This window comes from Schistocerca serialis, chromosome 7 (assembly GCF_023864345.2).
Source record: "Schistocerca serialis cubense isolate TAMUIC-IGC-003099 chromosome 7, iqSchSeri2.2, whole genome shotgun sequence".
Lineage (NCBI taxonomy): Eukaryota > Metazoa > Arthropoda > Insecta > Orthoptera > Acrididae > Schistocerca > Schistocerca serialis.
The window spans coordinates 408,940,366-408,955,974 of record NC_064644.1 but is presented as its reverse complement, the minus strand read 5'-3'; the positions used below and the strand labels follow the sequence as shown (position 1 = coordinate 408,955,974).

The 15,609-nt window shown below is 42.1% G+C and overlaps 1 protein-coding gene across 1 annotated transcript in view; it reads right to left on the bottom strand.

The window, feature by feature from the left end:
• LOC126412250 (protein PTOV1 homolog) overlaps nucleotides 1–15,609 on the bottom strand; it is a 350,177-nt gene that overhangs the window by 284,647 nt on the left and 49,921 nt on the right. Inside the window, exon 2 of the mRNA XM_050081748.1 lies at nucleotides 13,057–13,142. The gene's annotated coding sequence lies outside the window, so the exon portion shown is untranslated. The remainder of the gene's footprint in view (nucleotides 1–13,056; nucleotides 13,143–15,609) is intronic.

The window sequence follows — 15,609 nt, the reverse complement described above, 5'->3', positions numbered from 1 at the left end:
CCCGAAGCTACTTCTACATCTTACAATGATTCTCCACCCAGGGTAACAAGCTGTGTCCTCCCTACCAAAAACTTCTCAATCCAGTCACAAATTTTGCTTGATGCCCCATTGCCTTTGACAATAAGCATAGCTGTGTTACTGAGTCAATATTTTACGTGAATCAAGAAATACTGCATCTACCTGATTTCATTGGTTCAAAGCTTTCGGTATGTCATGTGAGAAAAGTGCAAGTTCAATTTCACATGATCGATGTTTTCGAAATCCACGCTGGTTGGCATTGAGGAGGTCATTCTGTTCAAGATACATCATTATGTTTGAGCTCAGAATATGTTATAAAATTCCACAACAAATCAATGTCAAGGATATTGGACGGTAGTTTTGTGGACCACTTCTGCTAACCTTCTTGTAGACAGGCGTGACCTGTTCCTTTTTCCAAGAACTGGGAACAGTTTTTTGTTCGATGAAACCGTGACAGATTATAATTAAAAGAGGGGCTAACTTAGGCCCAAGTTCAATGTAGAATCTGACAGGGATTACATCAGAGCCTGAAGCTTTGTTTAGTTTGAACGACATCAGCTGTTTTTCAACACCACTGACACTAATACTTATTTTGTTTATCTTTCCAGTGGTACAAGGATTAAATTGAGGCAATTTTCCTGGGTTTTTCTTTGTGAAGGAACATTTAAAAACGGAGTTAAGCATTTCATCTTTAGCTTTGCTACCCTCAGTTTCAGTTCTTGTCTCATTTGTTTGGGACTGAACAATAACTCTGGTGCCAGTAGCAACCTTTACATACAACCAGCATTTCTTTGGGTGCAGTGAAATATCATTTGACGGTAGTCTGCTACGGTAGTCAGACAGGCGCCGACTCCATGGGGTCTGAGGGGGCCCGAGCTCCCTCAAAAATTCGTTATATTATGCTTTGTAAAAATCACAAAATGATGTTATAATTTTTTACGACTATTTTCCTTGTTTGACGTTAGTTACCTTTTAAAATACATTCAGTAATTACACTCCTGGAAATTGAAATAAGAACACCGTGAATTCATTGTCCCAGGAAGGGGAAACTTTATTGACACATTCCTGGGGTCAGATACATCACATGATCACACTGACAGAACCACAGGCACATAGACACAGGCAACAGAGCATGCACAATGTCGGCACTAGTACAGTGTATATCCACCTTTCGCAGCAATGCAGGCTGCTATTCTCCCATGGAGACGATCGTACAGATGCTGGATGTAGTCCTGTGGAACGGCTTGCCATGCCATTTCCACCTGGCGCCTCAGTTGGACCAGCGTTCGTGCTGGACGTGCAGACCGCGTGAGACGACGCTTCATCCAGTCCCAAACATGCTCAATGGGGAACAGATCCGGAGATCTTGCTGGCCAGGGTAGTTGACTTACACCTTCTAGAGCACGTTGGGTGGCACGGGATACATGCGGACGTGCATTGTCCTGTTGGAACAGCAAGTTCCCTTGCCGGTCTAGGAATGGTAGAACGATGGGTTCGATGACGGTTTGGATGTACCGTGCACTATTCAGTGTCCCCTCGACGATCACCAGTGGTGTACGGCCAGTGTAGGAGATCGCTCCCCACACCATGATGCCGGGTGTTGGCCCTGTGTGCCTCGGTCGTATGCAGTCCTGATTGTGGCGCTCACCTGCACGGCGCCAAACACGCATGCGACCATCATTGGCACCAAGGCAGAAGTGACTCTCATCGCTGAAGACGACACGTCTCCATTCGTCCCTCCATTCACGCCTGTCGCGACACCACTGGAGGCGGGCTGCACGATGTTGGGGCGTGAGCGGAAGACGGCCTAACGGTGTGCGGGACCGTAGCCCAGCTTCATGGAGACGGTTGCGAATGGTCCTCGCCGATACCCAAGGAGCAACAGTGTCCCTAATTTGCTGGGAAGTGGCGGTGCGGTCCCCTACGGCACTGCGTAGGATCCTACGGTCTTGGCGTGCATCCGTGCGTCGCTGCGGTCTGGTCCCAGGTCGACGGGCACGTGCACCTTCCGCCGACCACTGGCGACAACATCGATGTACTGTGGAGACCTCACGCCCCACGTGTTGAGCAATTCGGCGGTACGTCCACCCGGCCTCCCGCATGCCCACTATACGCCCTCGCTCAAAGTCCGTCAACTGCACATACGGTTCACATCCACGCTGTCGCGGCATGCTACCAGTGTTAAAGACTGCGATGGAGCTCCGTATGCCACGGCAAACTGGCTGACACTGACGTCGGCGGTGCACAAATGCTGCGCAGCTAGCGCCATTCGACGGTCAACACCGCGGTTCCTGGTGTGTCCGCTGTGCCGTGCGTGTGATCATTGCTTGTACAGCCCTCTCGCAGTGTCCGGTGCAAGTATGGTGGGTCTGACACACCGGTGTCAATGTGTTCTTTTTTCCATTTCCAGGAGTGTAGTTGAAACAAACAATTATTACGGTAGTAAGCAGGTTATCTGAAAACGAGAGGTGTGAATCACGATAGTGTTACCGTGCTGAGGGTACACTTAGAATCTGTCCTGGGGCGCGAACCTTCGGGTAAAGTCTGGCGCCGGCGTGCCAGCGCTGCGGCAGAGGAGACATCAAAAGGACTGGAGCAGAAGCGCCTGGAACCCTACGCCTTGCGTCGCCTTGACGCTTCGAGACATTACGATACCCAGGCTGTATAACGCCCACCCTGCTGTCGCAGTCATTCAGTGTAGATGGTTTCGTTCAGTGCATGCTGCAGACATGTTTAGTGTTCTGGCTTCAGTGTCTAGTGGACTATTTTATATGACTATATTTTATTCGTTTACTTTAGTCTCTTAATGTATCGTGAATTAAGTTTGCAATGAATAAATTTGTTACCAAAAAGGCGCGCTTGGAAGTTGATGATACCGCAAGTCAACCTGCAACAATTATTGTGTCGCAAATTGCTCCGTCGTCTTCAGGCGAGAAGCGTTCACAGCTGAAACCTGGACAATCCGGTAACGGAAGATCACTTCAGAAATCTTGGTTGGTCAAATACACATGGCTAGGATATGAAGCATCTACCAAAAAAGTTTTTTGCAAAACCTGCAAAGAGGCAGATGCTAAAAATCTACTACAATTTACTTAAAAAAAAGAAGATGCATTTACTTCTATAGGGCATTCTAACTGGAGAAAGGCTTTGGAAAAATTCCGTCTTCATGAAAATACGTTTACACATAAATAAGGTGTTCTGAAACTAAATTCTATCACTAACTGAAATGTAGGCTCCCGATTGAAGGAACAGTTAGATAGTGATATGAAGAAAGGCTATTTAGCTCTTGAGACAATTTTTACTACTGTGCCAACAAGGACTAGCAATTAGAGAGCACGAAGATGTAAACTCAAATTTTTTTCAGTTGTTGGAACTCCTAAAGAATGACATACCTGAGTTTAAAGATTGGTTAAGGCGTTCGGGATATAAGTGGACGTCCCACGATATTCAAAACGAGATCATCGGTCTACTATGAAAGTCTGTGTTCAGAAAGGTATTGGCTTCAATCAAGAAGAGCGAACATTTTTCTATTATGGTTGATGAAACAAGTGATTCTTCAATTCACGAACAAGTGTCATTTTGTTTTCTTTCTGTTGATGATTCCTTAATCATCAACGAAGACTTTATTGGCTTATACGAGACCCCCAACATGGAATCACAAACTCTGTTTAGTATTTTAAAAGACGTTTTTGTTCGGCTTGATTTGTCAAAGGATAACTTAAGAGGACAGTGCTATGATGGTGCCTCGAATATGAGAGGTAAGTTCAAAGGACTAAAAAAGTTAGTTTTGGATATACAACCAAAAGCACATTATGTGCACTGCAGTGCTCACAGCTTAGAATTGGCAGTTGTAGACAGTCTCCGCCATCTTACGTCTATGAGGGATATTATGGCTTTAGTCAAAGACTTAATAAACACCGTGAGGAAATCCAACAAACGGATGGGACTTTTCAGAAGCATACGCTGTGAGAGTGCCAACAACGAAGCTGGTCTACGACCCCTTTGCCTGTCTCAATGAACTATGCAAGCTTCTAGTATCTTGGGAATATTGAAAAACTTTGAAGAACTTCTAGAGGTTTTTAAAACATTTTCTGCAGAGGACAAAACAGAGGCAGGTTACAAATGTGCAGGCTATCTGGAGTCATTGTTGCAATTCAAGACTTACTTCTTTTTACGTCTTTATTGCCATGCAATGAACCCAGTAGAGGATGTCAATGAAAAAAATCAATGCCCTCATCTAAGTGTTGCTGATCTGGAAAAAAATATGTGCGGGCTTTATTTGTATACTGAATGGAAGGTGTGATAGTTTTGAACACTTTTGGGAATTGTGTTTAAAAGAAAACCCTTCAGAAGTTGATGATCTTTCGATTCCTCGGAATCGAAGTATACCAAAGAAGTATGAAAACATCGAAGCCAGCTCACCGTACACTTTCAAAATCCCAAGGAATATTACAAAGCTATTTACATTGAAGTTTGTGAAACGGTGCTATCTTGCATTACTAAGCGGTTTGCTTCAACTGGACTCAGATAGGTCATTGCAGTTTAACAAGAGTTAGTAAACAGAGGTGAAACAAACTTGGAGAAATCAACTGAGTTTTTAAAAAATGACCTAGACATTGAGAGACTGCGCTTACACTTGAATATGTTAGCTGATATCACTAATAAAAAACAACTGGTCTTAAAAAACATGTATGATGTAAGAAAGTACATTACACAAGAGCCTGCAGTTGGAGAAATGTTATGTGATGTAGTGAAGTGCATTAAGCTTCTCCAAGAGTTCCAGTCACGACAGCAACAGCAGAACGGTCATTTAACGCCCTTAGAGGTCTGAAATCGTATCTCCGATCAACAATGGGACAGAAGCGATTGAACAACTTAGCTGTTCTTCATGTCCATCTAGATGTTCTGGATGAACTGGATATCCGACCAGTCATCAACGACCTCATACTCAGTAATCCAGTCAGACAGTCGACATTTGCGCCTTTCCAAAGACACTCTAGACCTAATAATGGCATTTAGAGCAGTATTAAAAATCTTTATAAAATAGAGAATTAATTACATACATAATGTCAAATTTTCAGTTTCGAAATATAAGTACTAGGTTAGTACTGTATTACTATATCACTATAGTACTGTGATAATTATTTTCAAATACTTAAATATTTTTATGGTGTAAGACCCGATTGAAACCAGCTATTTCGTATTTACATACTTTCTGACTGAAAGTATTAGGCATACTGTAGTAACTTAATTAACTGTATTAAAGCATTAATTTGAGATACTGTTTTTATTTAATGAACCCTGAGCCTTATTTAAAGTAAGCTTAAATTAGCTATTTCTCTTATTAATGAAGGTGCAATTACTGTGTGACAGCAATATTTTACGTTTTATTCTTTTAATGATAGTTTAGGATTTATTTAAATATAATTTCAGTCTTTTCAGAGCTATATATTCACTGCTCTGTAATAGTCTATAAGCATGATTATTACTGTAAATTAAATTAGCTTTTTACGACAATACCTTACGTGTTTATGTTTTGCTTCTTTTTTCAAAGCCAAAAAATGTGTCAGACTTGTCGAGTTTCCTGGAGAGTCGAGTTATCGAGAGTCCAGTTTTCGAGGTTCTAATGTTGATCATATGACTCTAAAATGCTTAAAAAACTTTAAAACTCACAATTTTTTTCTGAAATTTAGAAAAATTCCCCCCCCCCTACCCCGGCCACCAATATTTTTTATAAGTCGGCGCCTCTGGTAGTCACTGAAGGCATCATGCATTGCTCTCTTGACGGCCAGACGTGTTTTATTCAGTATCTCTCTATCTACAGCCTATGCTTTGTTTTACAATCTATTATGCAGTAATCTCTGTTTCTGTAGAAGTTTTTTTACAATGACAGTATGCCATGGAGGTTTTCTCCTATCATGAACTTTTCTGCTGATTATATATCAATCCAATGCATTATCACTTATTCTTTCAGGCTTGAGCCAGAGTTCCTCTATATGATCCTGCTCTGTGCTGAAAGTTTAAAGTTTCACATTGAGATATGGCACTATTGATTTTTTAGAGTATTGTTATCGTTGCTACACAGTTCCATACCGTCTGGCAACAAGTTTTTTGCACCCAGCCTGTAGCAGGGTTGCGACACCAGTAAGCTCGAGCGAATTCTAGAGGATTGAGGACTGGTGGACAATGGAGCTGAATGTAGATAAACGTTACTATTGAATATAAAATAGCTGAAGAGACCTGCTACTGTTCTGTTATGTCATTAAGTACAAATCACTAGAAGTAGTACCAATCCTAAAAAAATATCTGGATGCAGAAACTTGCATGGTGGGGAATTTCTCCCTGAACGTTAGTGTGCTATTTTTTCTTGTTGTGAGAGCCTTCTACATAGCCAGTGATGAGTAGATGTCTCGGCAGCTTCTAACTGACGGAACAGTGTTATCACAATGTGATGCGATTTCGAGAGAAATGACAGGGGCCTATAACTTAGCTAGGGGTATGTATCGCTATACATCGAAGACTGGAAGGTTCATGTGAATACGGGGCTAAGTGACACTCTGACGAGAGGGAAGCTGATAGGCGATCTCTTCATTGTTTCTTCTAATTGTTGTGAGGAGACGTATTACTCCCTTCCACACCATGTATCCCAAAGTGACTGCAGTGAGAAAATTAGCGGCTATACCTCGAATGATCCACGAACTGATCGAAGAAGTATAAAAATGATTACAGAAAGACAGTAATACAGCTATATAAGTACCTTATGGACGATATAAATTGGAAGTGCAGTGCAGCAATGTGATAAGACTGCAGGGATTAAATGTGAAGAAATTTAAAACGAAATGATCAGTGGAAGGACTGACTCAGCTCATAGAAAAGTCAAAAATCTTTAAGTGAAATTAAAAAGTAAGATTGATAACATTAAAAGTGCATTGGCAAAGAGGAAACAGGTGGAAAAAGCACAGTAAAAGCTTCTATGAGGGGAGAACTTGTCTGGTGACACGATAAAAGAAGAAACAGGTGTCGATAAGACAATCCAGCATCAGAGTCAGAATTTAAACGCTCTATGGAAGACTTGAGATAAAAATGAAGAAGGGGAAGATAACATTTCTTTGGAATTTCTAAAACCACTACGGGAAAAACGACCGATCGACTGTCCAAGTTGGTGTGTAGAATCTGTGAGACTGGTGACATACCATCAGACTTTCAGAAAAAATATCAACCACACAATTCAAAAGATAACAAGGGAAGACAGATGTGAAAACTATAGCACAACCGGGTTAACATTTTATGCAGCGAAACTGCTGGCAAGATGAATATACAGAAGAATGGAAAAAGAAAACTGAGGATCTGTGGCGACATGATTTCGAAATGTAGGACAAATTATGTTTACACATAAGCATCCATCAGGTACGTGACAGTTGTGCGATTCATCCTTCTGAGAAGAATAGGACGCTGAATAAGCACAGAAATGTCTCTGAACCACCCACTACAGGTTTCTACAGGCTAGAGAACGCCAGTTTCGGTCTGGGAAATATGCTTGGCGGCCTTTGTGAGAGGACAGGAAGTACTTTGTAACGATTTAGATGCGTTGCTTTTCCCTATTTCAGATGGTCAATGTGCCGGCGTTCCACAGGGTGTCCGTAAGCTGCCAGTCAACAAGGAAACAGACCGCCACTAGCACAAGCCGCCTGGGGCATTACAGCTTTGCGCAAGCTGCTGACAGAGCCGTTACTGGGACCAAAAGCACCCGCCTACAGCGGTGGGTGCTCTGCATGGCCCATGAGAACAGACAGCCCATCACTGCTGGCCATCTGCCTGAGTGAGACCTCAGTAGTTAATGAAAACCATTCTTCTCTTATTTCTGTCTACATCAATCACACTTAGGTCTGTTATTAATATTACAGCTATGATTACACTGTGACCTGTGTTGAAGAATCGTGAAAGCGTAGAACCGACATACAATACCACTGTTCTGTCAACGTATGCAGTCCTCCATGGGGTTAAAAAACACCATTTCGTCCCCCAGTAGAGAACTGTTGTTAAGATCGTTCCTACACAATTCCAAATTACCTGGTAACAAGTGCTTTGCGACATGTACACCCCACTAAGTTAGTAGCGCCTAGATTCTGTATTGGGGTATAATGCAGGGAGAAAAAGAAAATCTAAGTGCTGCTTATGGCCATGCATTATATTACTTTAGTATATTATATTACATAGCACATGTAATCTGAAATGGCAGTTGAGGGTGTGCTTGGTTTCTTAATGTATGTAGTATATGTTAGATGGAAGGAAGATGTCATATATCAGTACTTTAATAGGGTGAAGTCTCTAGAGCCATTGTACCATTTTCTTTAGTCAGGAGCATGGTGTATATTAGGAGAAATTGATATGGATGCAGTGGAAATATAAAAAGTCTATCTAAAGCACAACTGATTGATGTTGAAATGGATCATCAGCCTATACTATTGCAATGGCCTTCTATAGATGACTACTAACTTATGCATTTGGATAAAACGCTAGATTGTTTTTATCAGAATGGGTACATGCAACTACATAACTTTTGGGAGAAACGTTCACATCTTCCTCCACTAAAAAGATCCTGGTTTTTAAGGTCCAGTTTATAACTATGGAGATGGACTGAGTTTGATTCTGTCTAAGTTCTAGCTAAACATACACACATTTAAAAAAGTAATATGGGATGTATGTGGTGTGGAAGATTGCAGATGTAATGGAGGAACTGTTAATGGTGGGAGGGAGTATCACACACAGCATCACTGTACTTAAATAGCATTGTCTTATATTTGGAGATTATGTGAGAGTATTTCGGAAATAATTCTTTTTGTATGCTTTGAATTTACATTTGTTGCATCCAAAACCTGTTGGAGTAGATATACCATCTGGCATTGAAATTTCATTGTGCTTAGAAAGATTGAGTGACCGAAATCACAAAAAGCACATCTCCGTTGCAATGCTCCCATTATCATAACAAGGTAATACCAGAGGTCTGCTCTCACTCCACTGCAGCACTTATCCCTTCCCGCAGGGCACATACATGCATTATAATTTAATGCTTTAGGAATACACTCTGTGATGACTCTTGAGCTGTTAATTTTGTCACAGCAACACCTAGCATAATGAGTAATGATGCACCAACACTGCTGCTATCGGACATGGGAACAAAGAGACAGATTGTGTCGTTATTAGCTGTCAACTATCCCATGATATATATGTCTGTTTGCCACATGGCTTCTCCCAGTCTATTTGAACGAGTCTCGCCTTTGTACCTTACCATACTACTTCAACTTCCACTACAGCTTTAAGGTCACAGTCAGCTGCTATTCCAACACTAACACACATAGGACCATTTGTCGTTAAATGATATGTATTGTTGAACAGTAACGCCATTATGACAGCTCAATACTTCATTGTCACTGACCACCAAGAACGTGAGCCCATATTAGTTCATGTTATATGGCTGATCCGTGAAGCAAAATCATCATGTGGATGCTGCTAGGATCGTATAGGTTGGCATACTCCATTGGAATATGTAACAGAAAAAAAATCTTGGGGAAAGATCACCTATTTCTCCCAGAAGCATAAGGATGGATTAGGATACGTATGGAAGTATACAGACAATCCCTATTTTTATTCAATCTGTATGTGAGATTGGAACGGAAGGTAATCAATAATACTGGTGTGATTTGTCCTCCACCATGCACTAGAGAGCTGCCTGCGTTGTATTTCTTTTATATGTAGGATGTTCACAGGTGATAGAGTTGTCTGCAGGCTGTCGGGAAGACATATGGTGGGGCTGGTAGCTGACCTGAACATAACTAAACCTGAATGAGATTTTTACTCTGCAGCGGAGTGTGCGCTGATACGAAACTTCCTGGTAGATTAAAACTGTGTGCCGGACCGAGACTCGAACTCGGGACCTTTGCCTTACGCGGGCAAGTGCTCTACCAACTGAGCCACCCAAGTACGACTCACGCCCCATCCTCACAGCTTTACTTCTGCCAGTACCTCGTCTCCTACTTTCCAAACTTCACAGAAGCTCTCCTGCGAACCTTGCAGAACTAGCACTCCTGAAAGAAAGGATACTGCGGAGACATGGCTTAGCCACAGCCTGCGGGATATTTCCAGAATGAGATTTTCACTCTGCACCGGAGTGTGCGCTGATATGAAACTTCCTAGTAGATTAAAACTGTGTGCCGGACCGAGACTCGAACTCGGGACCTTTGCCTTACGCGGGCAAATGCTCTACCAACTGAGCCACCCAAGTACGACTCACGCCCCATCCTCACAGCAAGTAGGAGACGAGGTACTGGCAGACGTGAAGCTGTACCTTAAACGTAAGGTTAAGCACTAAAGTTCGGCCAGATACAGATGTAGAGTTGTCAGCGAACTTTAAAGGCAATTTTACTGCTGTCAGCAAACTTTAAACTGCACATTCCGATGATGTTCTTGTTCATTTGAAGAGCGGTCTATAAAAAAAAATACTAAGTGCCACTTGGGGCCGTTTTCGAAAACTTAATTTTAACAGTCGCTCTCCGTGCTGGCAAAGCCTGCTCTTGGTATCTTTGTTCTTCTGTTGCGTTATCCAAAACAGCTCAGGATAGTAGAGGAGGGTTCGCGCCTGCCACCATTTTAAAGAACACTCGCGCCTACCAAATAGCTTTTCTTCCATGTATTGCCTCTTTGAAATTATACTGGTGCCAGGTGATGTCGCAGAGCTTGGCGTTGCCTTCGCATTAAATTCTTTCCAAATTGAGTCATCTTCGTAAAAACGAATGGGCGACTCTATTCAAGTCGTGTCCTTGAATGAATGCTTTTTTCCTAACTCAGTTTTTAACGAACTTTTGGAGTATTCTTAAGCAGATTCGTCTTTAAAAGCAATCCTCTTAAATCTTGGATCTAACAGGGCCGCTTTCGAAAGGACTGGATGTCTAGAATAGTTTTTAAATCGGTTATTAAATACCGTAATTAACTTAAGCAGAAAGTTCTTTGCTGTTTCCGCACTTAATATATAAACTGTCAAATATCCTCGCCATACTATCGGTGGCTGCTAGCACCTTTGAAATAGTCACTTGCGTTTGCTAGGACATGTCTTCTACAGGGTGAAAAGTGTTTAAAGCGACAAACTCTGGGAGGTTGTAGGGGACATCAAAACAAATATTTTTCCTTAATGTCATTTTTTCCTATGAGGAGTATTTAAACCGATAGAGGAAGATTTCTCTGGCGGCAAATTAATTAAACCAATATTTTTCCATTTTTATGACCAAGAGAGAACACATTAACACAACCCAATTTCAATTATAGATTTTCAAAAATGCCTCCATTGATACACAAACAAAGGTTACACCGCCGGACCATGTTCTGTCTGACACTGGCAAAAACCCCAGGAGTATCCTGAATTGTTCCTGCTGCTGCTACTATCCGGGCAACCAGATCCTCTTCTGATGCAACAGAAGTTGCGTAAACAAGGTTACGCATCTCTCCCAACACAAAAATGTCCAGAGGGGACATATTTGGGGATCGAGCAGGCCATAGCACAGGACCACCTCTGCCAATCCACGTTTCTGGGAACCGTCGGTCCTGGAATCGACGCACACGACGACTGAAATGTGCCGGGGCTCCATCATTTTGGAACCACATGTGTTGTCTTGCAGGGAGCGGGACGTCTTCCATCAATTCTGGCAATGCTCTGTCGAGAAAATTGTAATAGTGCCTGCCATTTAATGACCTAGGTAGCAGATACGGCCCAATTAAACGGTCCCCAACAACACCGACCCACACATTAACGAAGAACAGCACTTGATGAGCGCTAGTAACTGTGGCATGTGGGTTATTCTCACTCCAAACATGCGAATTGTGCATGTTGAAGACTCCATCACGCCCGAACGTTGATTCGTCGGTAAACAACACAGAGGATGGAAATGTAGGATGCATTTCACACTGTTCCAGGTACCACTGCGAAAACTGTGCTCTGGGTGGATAATCAACTGGTTCCAGGTTGTGGACACGCTGTAAGTGAAATGGACGTTACAATTGCTCTCGAAGCACTCTTCTCACATTCGTTCGATTCGTCCCCATGTTACGTGTAATTGCACGAGTGCTGATTGAAGGATCCCACTCCACATGCTGCAAGACAGCTTCCTCAAATTGCAGTGTTCTTAAAGTGCGACTGCGTCCCTGTCCAGGTAATCTGCTAAATGACTCACGCAGATGTTGGTACACAGCAGCAAAGGTCGTATGATGCGGGATACGGCGATTAGGATATTGTTGTTGATAAACCCGCTGTGCAGCTCGTCCATTGTGGTGCGCTACGTAGTACGCACCAACCATATCAGTGAACTCACTCCGGGTCTATCGCTCCATTAGTAAACAGAGACAATGCACTACTACACTGGTGGACAGCTGTTGCCTACAACTGAAGAGCGAAATACGCCCTCTAACAACTGAAGAGCGAAATACGCCCTCTAACAACTGAAGAGCGTAATACGGCCTCCACTGGTTTAATTAATCCCCATAGGAAAAAATGACATTAGGGAAAAATATTTGTTTCGATGACCCCTACAACCTCCCAGAGCTTGTCGGTTTAAATACTTTTCACCCTGTATAAACTGTTTGCAAGGCTTTAAAGTTTTAACAACTGCTGTTACAGTTTGCCATTCAGTTTCAAGGAGAAGTCCAAGAGCTGCTTCAAGTGGTTCTTGTAGCAAAGAGACCCTTTCCATCATATCTAGTGCACTGTTCCATCTAGTGGCAACGTCCGTTTTCAGTTTTAGAGGCTTTTGTCCAAGACCGTTTCTACCATTAGACAACACTACATGGCCGCCTAGGGCAGCAAAATTTTAGGGGCGCCAAATGGTGGAAGAAATTAATTTAAAATCAAACAGTGAAAAACTTGAGCAAATGAGAAAAAAATGGAAAAGAGAAAAAAATTAAAAAACTGATTTGTTTTCAAAAAGCATACAGAACAATTACTTAATAAGTCATTACTTACATGACGAAAGTAAACACACTTCCTCTACCTACCTCAAATGCAAAGCAGCTACTACTGTGTACGAAACGGAAACCGCTCAGATACTGCGCCAACGGGGCAGCTACCAGAAGTTGAAGAACTGTCAACAGAAAATGCAAACAAGGCCTCTTTTATTTATTTAAGCGCAAGGAAGTGGATGCTGAAATAGATGAGATTTACTCCTCATTCTAAAAATACCCAATCAAAGCTCTGAAGCCAGCATCTTCAGTCACAGAAAACGGTTAATTACCATATTACAAATTAACTCAGTAATGTTTTTTCTCTATCAACACTTAATTGTTTTTTGATGACTGTGGCAGGTGTGGTTGTTGTTTAGGCTGAGGTTTTAATGAAGGAACTTTAGATCTTGATGAAGACGGAACTGGCATTTCAGAAGAAAATTCTCGGACTTTTTGCGATCTGGTGGGCTCTAGCAGATCTGGTGAAACTGTAACTATGTTGTCATATGATCAGATCTGTTTAATTTGATATAAAACCACCTTTTACGGAGTATAAGGTATGGCAAAGATCACTGATAACTTCGGTAAAAAAAAGTTCCATAGTTTACTTCTTTTCTACTCCATTGTAACTTGCGCTGAAAAGAGCAATACAGAACCGTTAAACAATCCTTCCTAGCAGATTAAAACTGTGTGCCGGACCGAGGCTCGAACTCGGGACTTTTGCCTTTCGCAGGTAAGTGCTCTACCAGCTGAGCTTCCCAAGCACGACTCACAACCCGTCCTCATTTTGGAAACATCCCCTAGGCTGTGGCTAAGCCATGTCTCCGGAGTATCCATACTTTCAGGAGTGCTAGTTCTGCAAGGGTCGCAGGAGAACTTCTGTTAAGTTTGGAAGGTAGGAGACAAGGTACTGGCGGAAGTAAAGCTGTGAGGACGGATCGTGAGTCGAGCTTGGGTAGCTCAGTTCGTAGAGCGCTTGAGTTCGAGTCTCGGTCCGGCACACAGTTTTAATCTGCCAGGAAGTTTCATACCAGCGCACACTGCGCTACGGAGGGAAAATCTCGTTCTGGAATCGTCCTAATTGACACAAGGGACATAGGTCCGGAAAAGGGTTCAGAATGCTAAGTATTGTTCTCGCATTGTATCTTGGAGGCTCAGCCCGAAGTTCGCTCATGGAATGTCAGACCCAATCGAAATATTTCGCGAAGACTGTCGCGTTTTTACCATTGTCGGCAGTACTACCGATCGTAGTTTCAGCACGACATATTCGAACTGCGGAACTGTTGTGCTGTGTTTTGTGATGTTAACAATTAAAATAATATCAACATGAATGAAAATTTATCACATTTGGAGATGACAACTTTTATATACTTCTTTGTACAACTTTTTTCTACTAGACGAGATAAAAAAAAAACAAATAACCATTAAACTGAAATATTTGCAGGTAAAAAATAACAAAATTCGCGTGTTTGCGTTAAAGACGGACCTGTAGGTTGTCGAGGGTTAATTTGCAAACACGGACCAAGAAGTAAGATCTAAAATATAGCAAATAATAACCATCTAAATCATAGAGCTACGCATTTAAAATTCGTCAAGAATATATACATAAATTACTCACCTCACAGTAAACATTAATACAATATATCTCCATTTCAAAAACAGTATTTTGTAACGAAACTAAATTTATACAACAAACTTTGTACAGCACAAACCATATTCTCTAAGTAGCAACTACTGCGCCGATGCGAGCGCATCCTTATATCTTCCGAAAATAGCCGAGCACAACCGAGCGGGCCGAGCCGAATGGTAAACGAGATCCTCCGGGCTGCCGAACTGATTGACGTAATACATTTCGTGCTCTTACGATTCGTACCGCATTCGCAGTTGCCTCTTTTGCAATATACGCATGCCTCGTATTGGATTCAGTTGCAGAGGTCGTATCGATAGATGCGAGTAACGAAATACATTTATAACGATTCGGTACTTCGATTCAGCCGAAGTATTTGTTACTCAGTACCGAATACATACGGTTTGCTACAGTTCTGGTCGGCAGTCCGTAGACGACTGTCGAATGAAGCCCCTTTTACGCGATAGACTTTCTTGTCTCAATTGACTACTTCAGAGAAGTGACTTCTACTGCAGCGTCCCTTGCATTTTATTTCTGTTCTGACTGTGAGTCTTTTCTGCTTCAAGTGGTCATTTTCGTTTACACGTCAGCGCCAAAATTGCGTGTGTTGTGAGAACTGTCTGCTGAGAATTTTGGGACCTTAACGGTGAAAGTGAGGTTCTGAGAGACTATCCTTTTACGCAAAAATAGGAATATAATAGCAAAATATTGGACCAAGCAATGATAATAGAGTTTATCAATGTCCAGAGCAGAATTCATAGTGGAAATTCCTGTCAGAGGTCGTGTGATAAATTTTTAGTCGTGAAAATTGAAAGAATAAGAAAAGTGTCATCCAAAGATTTAAGAACAAACCGGTATACATTTATATGCTGGAGAAAGTATATACCTGCAAAGTGCAGACAGACGAAACAATACCCAGAACGCAGTAGAAGCGTCTTTTCGCCCCATCCTTTATAGCATGTTTTCTTGCCAAGCGACAA